Source organism: Augochlora pura, chromosome 6 (assembly GCF_028453695.1).
Source record: "Augochlora pura isolate Apur16 chromosome 6, APUR_v2.2.1, whole genome shotgun sequence".
Lineage (NCBI taxonomy): Eukaryota > Metazoa > Arthropoda > Insecta > Hymenoptera > Halictidae > Augochlora > Augochlora pura.
In genome coordinates, this window is record NC_135777.1 from 9,007,007 (window position 1) to 9,020,774 (window position 13,768).

Below are 13,768 nucleotides of genomic sequence, written 5' to 3' on the forward strand. Positions count from 1 at the left end.
TTCTATTATCAAAGTCTACAAATGGGAGTAAATAAAGACAATAGAAACAAAAATTATCCGGTCCTATTAAGGAATATATTAAGGATAAATTATTTATCAACTCTACGTGAGAAGGAGTCGTAGCGCAAGGGGTTAAACAGTTACAGACATACCTCGAACCTGTTCGAATCACTACTGCGCTGATGTAATTCAGAACAATGGTTGATCTACATGATCAAACTTTCATGACCAAAACGCAGTTATATTTCTTCAACAAAGCCAGTATATCGCAAGCTGCCAAAAGTGATCGATCTTTATGATTTTTAACGACGTAAAAGGTGGAAAGCTTGCCGTTTACTAGCTTCTCCTCTCTCGAATGCCCTTAGGCCAAACTCGATCGTACATATACTCGTTTATTGTTCTGTATCTACAACCACTTCGCGAGTAGCGTAAACATATTCGAGGTAGTAACTCGTGGTACGACCTAATAAAAACCAAAAACCCAGCCACCTTCCGCGGAGTAGAGCTCGAAATCCACGAAAGCGAAGAGCTCGCGTGCTCCGAAATCGGGCAAAAAGATGTGGCATGAAAGAGTTCCTCGGATCTGCTGGAAACTCGACGAAACAGAAACGAGCGTCGAGGAGCAACATTAGCTGGTGTCGCGAGGGAATCGTCGTGGTGGTGTCAGAGTCGCGAGGAACAGGCCGAGGAAATCGGGAAAAGAAAGCGTCGCCGGGTGACGGAAGAGGGATGAGAACTCAAGAGGTTGCTGAAAGAAAAAGCAGCGAGAGAAAAGAGAGAAAGAGAGAAAGAGAGAAAGAGAAAAAGAGAGAAAAAGAGAGAGAGAGGGAGAGAGAAGTGAGAGGAGCCTTTTGACGAAAGTCTGGGGCGCAAACTCGTTTTCTGGAGGGAGGGAGAGCGTTGAAGGGGGAGGGGGTTGGCGACTTGGGGTCTGGAAGGGCGCTCAGATGGCCGATGGTGGGGGTGAGTCGGGATTGGCTTTTCGCGAGCGTGAAACTCAGTAGTACGCTACCACCCACGTACGTAGTACGCACGTTCGCTCCACGTGTGCTCCGAACCAACGACGAGTCTCGATTCCTGCGGGCAGGGGCCAAGAGATCACGGAAGATCGGCGAGTCCTGGTGCCAGGACGCATCGAACTTGATCCACTGAAACGCGAGACGGCTCGACAACAGTCCTCGACGAGTCCCGGCCGATTTCAAGAGGTCGCAGGACAGTCTGGATCGCGGCGAGATCTCGTAGATCTTTCGAACACCTGCGAGCGTCACGGACTTCCAAGATTTTCCGTACATCAGCTTCCATCGAGGAATTCGTTGCGCTTTGACCAGTGAGTTTGTGGGTTCGAGGATTGATGCATTTGGTGGACGATCAAGGAGCAACGTGGCCATCGACGCAGCGCTAGATCTCGAAGGAGTCGTTGACTGAGGATCACCTGGCACCAGGACGATCACCCGAGGCAGAGGACGCGATGGTCCGCGGTCGATGAAGATTGAGGGGAGCTGATTAGGGGGATTGAAGAGATCGATTGGTTCGTAGATCGAGGATGAAAATCCGGATGGAAAGAGAAGCTTCGTGGACCGTGATGGACGCGTTTGGTCACCAGATTGTCGCGACCGCGTGCTCTCATCGTTTCTGGCTGCTTTAAGGACCGAGGATCGAGAACTGGTCATCAGTTGCGAGGAACACGTGAGTTTTTTTTTACCATTTCACCTATTTCAATCCTATAAATATTGTTTCTACGATCGATGATTTCTAAATTGAGTGCAGGCAACGTTTAAAGAGTCGTGAGTTAGTTCTCGTTGGAGGACCTTGTAAACCGCTCCAAAGATTCAAGAATGATTTTCTGGGTTTTAGCGTTGTTAATCGTTTATTTATCAATAGCGACGTATTCGCAGCATCTACAAATATTGCACGAATTATTCGAGAATCCCGCTGAATGATGGGACCCGTCGACAGTTGTGTCACTCGTATTTTCCTGGCAGATTTATTTGTCGAAACTCAAAAATCAATTTTTGCTAGATCGACTGTGCTATATTTCCTCGCAATCTTCCCAATACAAGAGGACCGAGCAATTAATTAATGTCGCGTGTCTTAACCTCTCGGTCTTTATTTTCTCCAATAAATTACTCTGATCACTGCATGTTCGATGAATAATTGATAATAATTTCATGACGGTAAATACAGTATTACAGACACGAGAAACGAAGTCGGGAGGAAGCGACGAGTTAACTCGTCCTATAGTTAACGGGTCAATGGGTGACCGCGTTAAAGTTGCCATATTTCGATCATACGAATCAGCGCGATTGTCTGTCAGTTGAGGAACCATCGAAAATCGTTGGTAACTGCCACGCCGGAGAGCGGCCAGGGATTCCCTAGTTTATTTCTGGGCGTCGTTCAACCTATTGAAAAGGGGAAATTATGTATTGCGAAGCGAGCCGGTTGAATCGACTCGCGCGCCCCAGCTAGATCGAGCACTTTTGTTCGGTTAACGAGCGATTTTACGTGTAACGTGTACAACGCTCGAGTGAATCGAGTACAAGTGGATTAACGATATTGTGTTTAGCATCGATGGCTATTCAAATCTTTGATACGATGGCAAACACACCGAAGTGAAAGATGCTTGAGGTACGATATTGTTCGACGTTTTATCGATCGCCAGAATTTGTAGAACTGTAAAATGAAATTGGCCATTTCTAATGAACCGACCGAGCAGTTCTAATTTATTCGTTTAGCTTTTATTCGTTGCAATAGCCGGTCTAACATCCAATGTGAAAACCAAGGTCGGTTTTAGCCCTTTGCGCTCGAATGTCTCCTGAGAGTAGACGCAACAAAAACTGCCGATGGTTGTGCCACTTTATAACATTTTAATTTAAAAATCTATGATCTATAACAATACAATCTTTTATCAAATTTTTTATAAAAACTTAATTATTTCTGACGTTCTATTATTTTCTATTTTTTTTTTTAATTATTACCGATTAGAATTAATAAATATGTTACTAAGGTGCGATTTAATTTTAAATAAAAAATTATTATTTATTATACGGTTTATTGCATTCGATATTAATTGCGCGCGGTTAGTATTACCATATTGTAGCAAGAATCACAATTAAGTCGCTCGCTTCAAGTTTAGCATTTGTAATTATTTATTATAGAATCGCCCGTCTCGATACGAAGTTTTTCAGCCTTTTAAGCATTTTTCACATCGCCTCAAATGGAAAGCAGAAGATTCGCCTAGTTTTCTTCTTTCCAATTTTTTCACCATTTTTTCCAGCGTAACAGACGCGCGTTCGAGCTCTGGTCAAAATGCTGGGGAACTTGCTTCGTACACGGTTTCATCGAGTATACCGATGAGTTAACTACGTTCTGTTTGACATTAACGTACTATCGCGATAGTTCAGAAATCGAGTCAAGCATTCTATTCGAAACAACAACAACTGAAAGATAATGGATCACGTATCGGTGCAGCGAGCGAAGGCATGCAGCAGACGGATAGCGCTTCTTTTCTCTCTCGATAGATTTAATTATAGCGGCATTTCTCGCGGTGATTACTTCGAAACAATTTCTTGCCGTGAACGCGCGGCGACAGGGAGTTCGAAGAATCGAGCGGAGGCAAAAGTTTCGGCGAGAACGAGAAACGCTAGAATTCCAATAGTCTTCGGGCGTCAGACGTTTCTGCAATTTCCACGGGGGGGTAAGCTGGCGTTTTCGCTCGCAAATTAATATTACCATTACGTTCGGTGCACGCCTCGACTATATCCGGCATAATCTTTCGTTAACGAGAGAAATACGTGTACGCGCGTATGTGTACGCGGAGACCGCCGGCAACGAGTTCTGCAAACGTACGTACGATTAATTAATTCGCGGGCTTTGATATCGAGCCGGGGATTGCTTCGCGGAGATCTCCGGCGCTTTAGCTCGGCGCAAACAGCCTTTCCTCTAATGCTAACGTCGAGCCCGCGATTACCCGATCCACATCGACGCTGAAACCCGGCAAGACTCTTCGATGTTTCGGGCACTAACGGTCGAATGTAAACGATAACGCCGCGGCAAACTCTCCGGAATTATGGAACACTGTTCCGGTAATACCTAATGCCTTTATTGTGCACTGTCAGCTGCATCATGCTCATCCTCTTGTTCGCGCGAACACGATGCACGCCAGATCTTGATGATCCCATTGTGGATATTGAAATCGGACGTTACAGGAGAGAGAGATAATAGTAATTAGATCGCAATAAATAACATCGGAATTAGATGGGCGGCGTTGGAGGTCTTAGCTTGACTCGGTCGAGCTCAAGTAGATTCGGTAAAACCTAGTCAGACAGAATTCAGGATTCAGTAAGATTGAATAGACAAACCTAAACTAGATCGAGTCAGAAAAAACTACGTCCAATTTGGTTTATTTAAATTTAGCTAGATTTAGTTCGATTCGACTGGACCCTGAGTCAAATCTACTGGAAATCGATCGAACTTGATCAAATCTAAGCAAACGCAAGCTTTCCTGGATTCGTTCAGGTAAAATCAGACCTGAGATATAGACAAACATAGCCCACAAAATTCTGGTTAAGTCACATCTACTTGAAAATAGCTGCACTTAATTTTTTGTACTCAAGTGGCAACTTTAAAGCGTTAACAAAAAAACAAAAAATGTAACATCGCGTTTGAAGATACTTTTTATCATCGTCGAATCTACGTTTAAAAAAAAACTGTGTGTAGCGTAATAGTTGGCTTTAACCCCTTGCGCTATAATAACGGGTCAGACTCGTGATACAGATTTCATGCAGGATCTAATAAATATTAGTATTATTAATTTCCACTATATCGAAATAAAAATAAATTCTTCTGTTATCAAAGTCTAGAAACGACGGGACATAAAGATAATAAAAGAAACAAAAATCGTCTGATCCTACTATTAAAAATATTAAGGATAAATAAATGCTAATCAGCGCAGCTTGAAAGGAATCGTATTGCGAGGGGTTAATGACAAAATTCAACGTCGTATGTATAAAATGCAGTTATATCAAATGGACGTGCTATGGGTCAGAGAAACTATTTTAGGGTTTAAATGGCGTCAAGCGCATAGGGTTAATCTGACTTAAGTAGACTCTCCTTTAAACCTAATTGGAGCCAATCGAACCTAATCACTCGTATGCTAAGACAGCCCAGTCTTTCCTAGATCTAGACAGGCTGCTACGTACGTAGTAAAATCTAACCCAAACCTAGCCAAACCTTGCCAGTTGCGACTAAACCATAAATTACGAATTATATTCCACCTGAAACAGCTATTTCTATTGAAGATTGTATTAATCGTCAGCAGTTGCAATATCTAACTAATTCTTCCAGAATTAAAAATACGAGTCGATATAACGAATAAAAATATTACAGTATGGCTAAAATTATGTTTTACATTATATAAAAAAAAAAAGGTTACACTACGTTTAATCTTATACAAAGGTATATATTAAAGGTATATATTATCCTATATAAAAGTATATACCTCGTCATTATTTTTGTCGATTGTATAACGTAGCTCGCGTTTGCCCAAGTATCTTCAAATGACTTTTGTAATCCGCCGTCGCTGTGCTTGGCTTCATTTTAATACCCGTCGATTAACCGATGCAAAGAACGTCGAATTCCGAGAGCTCCGCTTATCAGGAATTCAATCGAACGGAACGACTGGAACGTCAGGTGCAAGAGCCGCGAAAGAGGGCACGATATCGGCGGTCAGGATGACGGCACAGATTTTCAACGATTTTTATGCGGTCAGGGGAACTCTCGATCGCAGGGGTCGAAATTAAAAAACGTGTCGGGTTATTAATTCTCTCACGGCGGGGATGGGTGCCAGTCGTGGAAAAGTGTCAGCGAGTTTCAAAGCTGCTTGAAATGAAATCTCGTTGCAGGGCCGCGCGGCGGGGGCGCGCTACCAGCAAGCAGATTCAAAGGACGATCTCTTCTGCTTTCAATTTGATCGCGTTTAATCGCGTTACGTTCTACAAGAGGTCCGCCCGAGTCGTTATTTTACTACTCGAGAAGCACAAACTGCTGAGGCGCGCCGTCTGGAGAACTTCGTTCCAACGGCAAAGTTGAAGTTAAGGTCGGGCTCCCGGCGACAGTACCTTTTAGAAATTAACTTCGGACATAATATTGTCAGTCTTCGGGCTTCTTCGCCGCGCGCAAACGTTTCGAGAAACTTCCGAGCGCTGGAACGATTATTTTCGAAATTGCCCTTCCGTTGTACAATAGCAACGCCAGCCCTCGATTCGAAAACCTTCGGGACCTTCGATTACTGCAATCACCGCTGCAGAATATTCGAAACACGATGGTCCGACAAACGAATCCTCCTCCCTCTTCTCTCTCGTTGACATTTACATTTTTATTTTATATAATACATTCATACATTTATTTATCTTCTGCGTTTCTTGTAGCTCTCCATTTATCTTTATTTTAATGACAACTATATTGCGAGTTCGAGGCTTTTTTTAACAAAAATCAATAGCTGAAATGTAAGATTCCGAAACATAAGATGATAAACTTAAGATTCTGTTAAATAAATAAATTCGATGATCCATTGTTCAGACTGTATTAACCAAATTTATTTCCGATATTTATTGATAATGGGTCTAGGCCAGCTGGTTTGAAATAGGAGATTCGTTCCGCGAAGATTGCGAACCCTTCCTAGGGTCTACTCCGGTAGTAGCCTCGTCGACGCAACCTGTAAAATCACGGCATTTCCTCGTTTTCTGTGCGACGTGCGACGCCTCGGTCAAAGGGCGGGTCACGTTTAAGGGGCTGTCGCGGGTTTCCATTCTATGCTTGCGGTTTTCCTGCTTCGAGGTTTTCCTCGGTCGAAAAATGCCGGTCGAATAGGCTGAAAAGGATGCCGGAGGGAGGGAGGGAGGGGCGGTGGGTCACATTATAAAATACGGCGAAATACGAGAGTGACGGATATTACAGGCTGTCTGAGGGACGTGCCCTCCTTTATCGGGCTCAATCGAACGTATCGGACGGTTTCCTTTCACGTCGATCGACTGAATTACGAATGCATTCGAGACAACCGATCGCTCTCCCCCTGGACTTTCTATCTTTCTCCTCGAACGATCCTACGTTCCGGGAAAGTGGCCCCCGTTCGCTCGGCGGTCTTGTCGCGGCGAAATAAATCTTTGCCACTCGATTGACTACGACTACTGGCGCGGTAACAACCCCTAAACACCAGACGAGAGATATCGCGGGATCGTTGCGATTAAGGTGATCTCCTGCGGCTTCACAATTATTGCGTCTTTTGGGTCGGCGAATCCTCGACATTTTTTCACGATACTTTTACGTCTTGTTAGTGCGAATATGATATGTTGCTTTATTTTTTAACGACTCTAGAATCTCCGTATGATAATCTTCTGTTTGTTGGATCTTTAATTATTTCCTGCGCTTATCAATTACAATTTACACAATTACTTCAACTACGTCGAGTTCTCAATGCTACGTCTTCCTTCTTTTGACTACTTTAGGATCTGCTGATAATATTTTTTCTCCGCCTCTTGGATTTTCTACAATTTATTATACATTCCAATAATTTTAGTATCCTCTACAAATTCTCACGATTACTTTAACTGAAATTCTTTTCTGTATTTTTTTTAACAGTTTTAGCATCTTTTACAATTATATTCTGGAATCTCTTCTTTAATTCTCTAACAATTTTCACACAATTCACAATTTGTCTGTTTCATTAATCTAGTTTCAATTACTTTGTTTGCCAATAATTTGAACAATCTTCCACGTTCCTTATAATCGTTCACAAAATTATCCAGTTGGAACAGAAAGTACGTTACAGCCGTACAGATAATTAAACCGATTGCGATTTCCTATCTACGGGGAATACACATCAGCCGAAGCTCGTCTTTGCGGTGGTCTCCTTCCTTTGTTTTCGTCCCTGATTACTTTCCGGGGTCTCTGTCTTCTTATATGGGGTGAAAGAGTAAAGGTTTTGCCACGGGATCCTTCCGGGACGAATTCGAGGGTTCGCGAACAGAGCTGTGTAAAAAAATCAATGCAGTCCCCAGAGGCTGGACCGGAACGAGTCTGTAGAGGACCTCGTCAAAGAATCCCATGAGAGACGATACCCCGCAACAGAAACGGTAGCTCTACGAAGGTGCCCTTCTTTTTTCAACCCTTCGTTCTAAATATTTTGTAAAACTTAGCAAATTTAAAATTTTTTAATTTAAATTCGGAGGAAAGATTTCTACCTCTCTTTTATTTTGCTTTGCATATCTTTCTTAATTTAATTATATTAACCCCTTGCGCTACGATTTGTTTACGATCGCAGCGATTAGAATTTCTTTAGGGTTCACAATTTTCTACAAAAATAAGGAAATTAATAACTATGATGATTAGACTCTGTTCAGAATCTCCGTCACGTGTTCGACACGATATTGAAGGGCGAGGGGTTACTATTAAAACATTCAATTAAATTCACAATAAATCTCAATTTCCTTTTTTTTTTCTGTTGAGAAATTATTCCAATCGAAACAGTTCTGATCTTTGTAACTGTGAAGAAAATGTTATTAATTTTGTAAATGTTACGTGAACTGCTCTTAGATTCCTTAACCTTCTCATCTAATTTTTTTACAACACTTGAATTATTTATCCAACATATGTGTTATTTCCACTGACTAATACAATAATTCCGGTTAAAAATCAGAATAAATATCTTACTGTTACTTTCATAAACAAATATAAAACAGTTGCTTTTAGTATTCCATAAATACAGTGTCAAATGACGCCAATCAGTTTTCCTGGCAAATACAAAAAATTCGCAATTTAGCAATAATTATGGCAACGAGATTTTCTTTTCCTGTCGAGCGAGAAAGGCGAGTATCGCGAGCTGCGAAGAATAGGGCGTACGGTTTCTAGAATTCCGAGGACCAATGACAGCGGTTTACGGGTCCCTTTTGAGCTAGCTGATAAGTAGACGACAGCTCCTTTCAGGGCGATGGATTCGCACGGTAAGAGCGTGGTCCCGGTTCTCTTCGTTGACATAAATGGTTGATCGAGCCAGCCGCCTCGGGCTGTCGTCTTACGCGTCACTCATCGGCACCTTCAATCTTCCCCGATATTACAACGCGTGTAAATAGCGGCGCAAGGGCCGGCCCGTTGAATGGCGAATTAAAAACGTAGCGGGGACCGATCGCGCGGAAGTTACGACGCTGGGAAATGGCTTCTGCCTCGCCAGGTACCATTGTCCTCGTAAAATGTTATATATCCTTGCCGGCTCTTTGTGCCCTGGGGATATTATAACTTGCCGCATACAGGACCCTCCCGTGGCACTGGATTTTCTAAAGCGACCTTCGAGCACGGTTTTCCTGAAAATACCCCTGCCTTTTTAATTAAAGTTGCTGCCCTTAATGGACGGTATTTATTTTTGTTTCAAACTAGCGGAAAGGTCGATCTAATGGTCGTTTAATTTTCGACTTCTTATGACTGCCATTCTGTTTTAATAAGGATAGATTGTTGTTGATGATTACTGGACTGTGGTTTTTTGTTTTTAAAATATTAACTGTCTGCATTCATCGTCGAATTAATTATTCTAACGAATTGATGGCTGATTTCTGTATAATTCTTTTTACAGATTTCCATTTGAACAATCTATTACGTATTCACGAAATTGAAATATACAAAATTTATGGAAGATTATTGTTATGACAAAAATAAATGTTCAAAACTTTTTGGACATATTTTCACACTCCTTTAAGCATGCTATGTTTAAAATAAACAATTACAGACATTTTGTTGATTATGCAGTATATAAATTTTGAATGCTTTGATATGATCTAATTTCTCAAAGATCTGTAATGTATTTAACAGCAATTTTCTGTTTACTATGTTCGCGATAGCGACTGTTTTGAATTATTATTCGCTAAGCAGCGTTACAGAGAACGCGGCAAGTAGAAAAGTCACTCACTGATGAGGCACAGGGTGAAACCGCGCAGGAGTCGCGAAAATCGATTCTCTGATAATCGAGGCTCATTTCAAGCACGTTCGCGGCAATTATTCAATTTCTATTTACTCAAAGAGTCACAATCCATTTCCATTCGAGTTTTAATTACGTCCTAAATAAACTTCGGTGTCCACAGTAGCGCGGGTCGACGATTAAGCCGTCGGGTTCATAATGAAACGCTCGTCCACGTGTTCCAACAATTCTACTACAACGTACAAATCATTACATCAGTGTCGTAAAGTGTAACAAACGAAAATGGATTTATACAATACTTTGGTACTGAAATGGCTAAAACCACGTCGGCTGTGATCTTTGATCGAAAATTTCGTTGACATTCGAGGTTAGCGGCTGAAAATAGGTTTGTTAGAAAGCGCAGGCTGCAACCGATCGACCACGTGTCGCGATATCCACGCATGGTCGATCGCGAGGCGTGAAGTAAATATGAAAGTTGTAGCCTGATTTATGGCTTCCGAATTTCTTCGGTGATTTATCACCACCGGTCCACGAGAGAAGGACAGAGGGAGAGGGAGAGAGAGAGAGAAAGAGAGACAGAGATAGGGAGAGAGAGAGAGAAAGAGAGACAGAGATAGAGAGAGAGCGAGAGAGAGAGAGAGAGAGAGAGAGAGAACTGGGTTTATTTTCTATCTGGCGGCCAGCGCCGATGAAATTGTCAGTCACGGAGCTGGGGGCTCGCAGCTCGGATTAAATTTCTGCGAACGATCGGTCAGGACCGTTTTCCATCGAGGTCCATGGCGCTGGACGAGCGCGCGTGACTGCCCTCCGGCGTGAATAAATATATTCTGCGAAATGTCACGTTGGAATCCATAAACGATTCATCGTGCTGAAATAAGCCGCGAGCTTTTACTTTTATTTGTTTTTCAATGCCAACGATTTTCTATGGATTTCCTGGTTTTTTTCGGGCACATTTCCGCAAATTGCACGGTTCCATACGCAAACATTTTTCCATGGCGAAAATGGAAATATAGAACTCGTGTCCCAGTTTAGGACAATCTTGACTCATCGAATTTCAATGCTTGCTTTACTTCAGCTATTTTTAATCTAGCTATTTTTAATCTAGCTATTTATAATCTAGCTATTTACAATCTAGCTATTTATAATCTAGCTATTTATAATCTAGCTATTTATAATCTAGCTATTTATAATCTAGCTTTTTATAATCTAGCTATTTTTACCATTGGTATACTTGCACGTTATTTCGTGGCAGTAGTCGAACTGACATTCTGGATAAACTGCATCGATATCAGAATAATGACCGGGAAGTAGAAACAGCGAGCAATGGTCGGTCGAGGAAGATATCGTATTCTGTTGCACGTCCGATTGATTTTTCACAGTCAACACTACTTGCGAATTCATATTCATTTATTAAAATTCCGTTTGTTCGTGCCCTTCAATTTTTATTTCTTGTCGCAAATTAGCTCGTGGTACGTTGTGCACCAAGTTGCTTCTTTGAAAGTACAGAGGTTTTGAAAATAGCGTTCAAAGCTACGATTCGAGCTTCGAATTTTTATATAAACTCGTTCAATAGAATATCCGAATTCTTTCTCAAACAGAGTAACTTTTTCAGAATTCCAGCAAATAAATCGAAACTTTTTTAAACGATAGAGGAACTATTTTACCAGACCACGTTTAAACAATTTCTTTTAAAACTGCAATTGTTTGTAAGGACAAACAGAATGCTTAAAACGATTACTTTTATATCTAAGAACGAAAATTTAAACTTTGTTTCTTTGTTTCCAAATTATTACCATTAATTTGGTTAATTATTATTACTATAAATTACTTTCGTAGCAATTTATTTCGCAAAATGTCTCATGCAAATGCCACGATCGAGAGTTACTATTTTTAACGAGGCTGAATCTGCGAATAGAGAACGCGCTCTTTCGAGAGCAGCACGGTTGCGATGTTTATTCGCTCCGGTTGTGAAAACAATTTCCGCCGTGCAGAGCTAGGCATTGTTAAGTAGCTTGATTACCGTTCCGGCAGCCATTGTCAAGAAGCTTGATCGGTGCCTCCCGACAATGCTTGGCACAGCACCCGACGAAATGTCGGAAACTGCCTCCTAGAACAAATAAACTCGCAGCCATCATCGGATAGGGGAGCAGAGAAAAGCGTTTCACGTTCATCCCCATGCCGGGCATATTAACCGAATTACTAGTTATTTTCCTAATAAACAATCTCCGCCCGTTCGCTTACCCTTAATTGATGCTTCGGAGAAGAACGAGCATTATGCAGACGAAGTAATTCTTTACAATTTACATTCATTTACAATTTAAATCTCTAGGGAACAGCTCGTAATAGCAGCCATTTGTCTTTGCAAACGGTGTCTGTCGCTGTATCCACCTGCAGAATTACAATTTTTAAACGACCTTTTCTCTCGTGGTCCCTGTAACCTTTTTGAATTTTTTTAGACATTGTTTGGTAGATTGAACCGTTCCTGCAAGATATACGATTACTTTTATATCCTCGAAGCAGCTGTTCAAATTGCTTCAAGGTATTTTTAATTCATCCTTAGCTGAAAGTTACTTGTAACATTTTTACAATTGTGTTCTTAGACACAATTTCTCGCAACATAATAGTTTAATGTCAAGCAGGCTTTCTTTCGGAATTCACCTATGAAAATATTATTTTCAAGATCGAGATTGTCAGAAATATTTCTCAAAATCTATTCTATTAACCTCTTAGGTACGACGCGCCATTATAGTGACTTTCGCAGATGTATCGTAGTTTACTCAATTGAATTATCAGTTATTAAAGGAAACGGTTAAAGTGAAAATGTATATGTACAATGCACTAAGAAAAGAATATATATAGCTAGTACTACATATAGGTAAACCGAACAAACTATATATTAAGAAAAATGGTAATCTAGTTACGAACAACTTTATTTGCACAAAATCCAGCCGTGCCTAAGAGGTTAAAGATAATCTTCAACGACAACACTGATCAAAAGATATTCTTCGCAATCATTCTGCCAAATATATAACCTGACATAACCTGTCAAATATATTCATCAAAGACAAATCTATTGAAAACATTTTATCAAAGCTACTCATCAAGACTCAGCCTCCAAAATATGTTATTCAAAAGCCAACCAACATGAAAATGATTCGGAGATGTCCTCAACAATAAAGTATTTCACTGAATTGAAATTCCCACAATAATGTCTTACGGTCTACATTCCAATAAATATTTCCAAGCTGCTAGTAGATATTCCCGAGGAACGATTTCGCAAGAAATAATTTCCAGGATCTCCGCGGAGGATATTCCAGGGATCCTCTTGCGGGAAACATTTTTCACAGACGACTCGATAAGAAGCGTAGCTCGGGCCAGTCCGCGATGAGAAATATTCCGCGAGATATGCTCCGCGGGGAATATTTCGCCGGATTATCTTGACCAATTAACCAGGGGAGTTTTTCCAAGTTTCGGCTCGGATCAATATTTCCCATTTTCCCGTGGCGTGCGGTTATCCATTGTGTAGTTTCACGAATACTGGCGTGGCACGGAGGATTTACAGGATCCGCTGGTACACCGTTGTGCGGCTCTATGCCGGTCTATACACCTTGCGGAGGGATTTGTGTTCGCGGGGTCGAGGAAAAGCCGAGAGAAAAAAGTCCGCTGGAAAATGGGGAGTCTGTCGGAGCCGTCGTGCCGATCAGATCGAAGGAACCGGATTGCCAGGCGAGCTCTCTCTCTCTCTCCCTCTCTCTCCCCCGATACGCTCTATATGCCTAATCGCATGCAAATCGCGGACTTTGCGCT

The 13,768-nt window shown here is 41.5% G+C and overlaps 1 protein-coding gene across 1 annotated transcript in view; it reads left to right on the top strand.

Moving 5' to 3' along the window:
* The first annotated feature begins 1,175 nt into the window (after positions 1–1,175).
* Positions 1,176–13,768, top strand: part of LOC144471285 (uncharacterized) — a 74,421-nt gene continuing 61,828 nt past the window's right edge. The window contains exon 1 of the mRNA XM_078183173.1: positions 1,176–1,686. The gene's annotated coding sequence lies outside the window, so the exon portion shown is untranslated. The remainder of the gene's footprint in view (positions 1,687–13,768) is intronic.